Here is a 2066-nt window from a genome sequence, read left to right on the forward strand (position 1 = left end):
CGTGACATGAAGAAGGAAAGAAATTTCACCGAGACAACAGAAAAGGTTGGGCAATCCTCAACCAAAGAACTTATGGCTAGAAATGGTGAAGATAATGAAGATTTGGCTGCGAGAGAAGCAGCCCAACAAAGAGAACAAGCTGTACGGGATGCTGAAGAAGCAGCTATTAGAGATGCACAGAACATCTATGAAGAAGAGAGGTGTCTCAGACTTAATCAACATCAACCCTTACCAGGGAGACCACTTGGCAATTATTTTAGACCGGTCTACATTCAACGATTATCCAGTGTTCGACCACCTCCAACTGAAGCTAATAATTTCGAGTTGAACCAAGGGTTGCTCCAAACCCTTCAAAACTGCTGTGTCTTCAGAAGGAAGATGAACGAAGATCCAATTACACATATAATGGACTTCGAGGAGATTATAAACATCTTTCAATACAATGGTGTGTCACAGGATGCAGTTTACTTAAGGGCATTCCCATTCACACTCAAAGATGATGCAAAGCAGTGGCTTTGAAGCTTGCCCACAGGATCAATTAGAACTTGGGAGGAGATGACCAAAAAACTCCTTGATAAATATTTCTCCTAAGCTAAAACGGGCAAGTTTAGAAGGGAAATCTATAACTTTTGCCAGAAAGATACAAAAACTATTTTTGAAGCATGGGAGAGGTTTAAGGAGATTGTTCAAAAGTGTCAACGTAGTGGAATTGAACTCTGGATGCAACTCCAGGACCTTTGGGATGGATTGACACCGGCCTCACGTAGAACATTGAGCAATGCAGTTGGAGGTCCGTTGATAAAGAAGACTTCAGAGGAGATAGTCATAATTCTTGTTAAGTTGTCTGAAGATGCAAATCAGTGGCCCTCTGAGAGTGCTGAAAGAAGAAGATCAACTGGCGTTCACTAGGTTGATGCTAACACATCTGTGCAGGTAGAGCTTGATGCTACGGCCAAAGAGATAAGGAAGCTGACCTTAGCCTCGATATAGAGTGAGCCTCACGCAGCTTGTGATATATGTGGAAGAGGACACCTTACTCATGAGTGTCAAGCCTCAACTGAGAAAGTGAATGTTGTGGGAAATTATAATGCAATGGGTCAGAAGCACCCCGATTTTTCATGGAGTTCACCTGGAGGTACTGCAAATGCGTGGCAACAAAATAACTCTAGACCTCAGGGGTAAGGAGCTCCAACATACCAAAATCAGTAGAGGCAGCAATTTCAGCCTCAACAGCCTATTCAGCCTGGTCTAGAAGATCTAATGAAGGCCTTCATTATCAAGACATATGAGAGGTTGGACGCTCTTGTGGCAGCTATCAAAGAATTGGGCACTGGTTTCCGAAACTTGGAAAGACAAGTGGGACATATTGCAACAATATTATCTAAGTGAGTCCCAAGTACTTTGCCAGCTGATACTGAGAGAAATCCCAAAGCAACAGTGAATGTTATGACCTTGAGAAGTGGGTAAGTGTTGAAAGATACCACTCCAATCCAAAAAGAGGTGGTACTTGAAAAGGAAACTGAGGAGAAGCTGAAGAATGATATTTATAAGAAGAAGAAAGGCAAGAAGGGAGCTGACAAAAAGAAGAAGGAGGAAACTTTGAGAAGAGATGAATCTAATGAGAGTGAGCATATGCCTGCTCTACCTATCCCTCAAAAGTTATGTAGAGAACAGCTGGACAAGCAATTTGAGAGATGTCTGGATATGTTGAAATAGGTTAATGTAAATTTGCCATTCACAGAAGTGCTTTCCCAAATGCCAGCTTATGCCAAATTCTTGAAGGAGATCCTGACAAAGAAGAGGAAGATAGAAGAGACCTCAGTGGTCAAGCTCACAGAGCATTGCAGTGCGATATTGCTAAACAAACTCCCACAAAAGTGTGGAGATCCAAGGAGTTTTACTATACCTTGCTCTTTAGGCTCTATTGATTTTGATAAATCTTTATGCGATTCTGGTGCCTCAATTAACTTAATGCCTCTATCTATTTACAGGAAACTGGAGAAGGAGGTTGGAGAGATAAGGTCAGTGCCAATATCTGTGCAGCTGGCAGACCAAATGACTCTGAT

The 2066-nt window shown here is 42.1% G+C and overlaps 1 non-coding gene across 1 annotated transcript; it reads right to left on the reverse strand.

The window, feature by feature from the left end:
- Positions 1 to 603: 603 nt before the first annotated feature.
- Positions 604 to 710, reverse strand: LOC117281646 (small nucleolar RNA R71). Its single transcript, XR_004512271.1, has one exon. It is a non-coding gene; the product is annotated as a small nucleolar RNA R71 (small nucleolar RNA).
- Positions 711 to 2066: the final 1356 nt, after the last annotated feature.

This window comes from Nicotiana tomentosiformis, chromosome 4 (assembly GCF_000390325.3).
Source record: "Nicotiana tomentosiformis chromosome 4, ASM39032v3, whole genome shotgun sequence".
NCBI classification, from domain to species: Eukaryota; Viridiplantae; Streptophyta; class Magnoliopsida; order Solanales; family Solanaceae; genus Nicotiana; species Nicotiana tomentosiformis.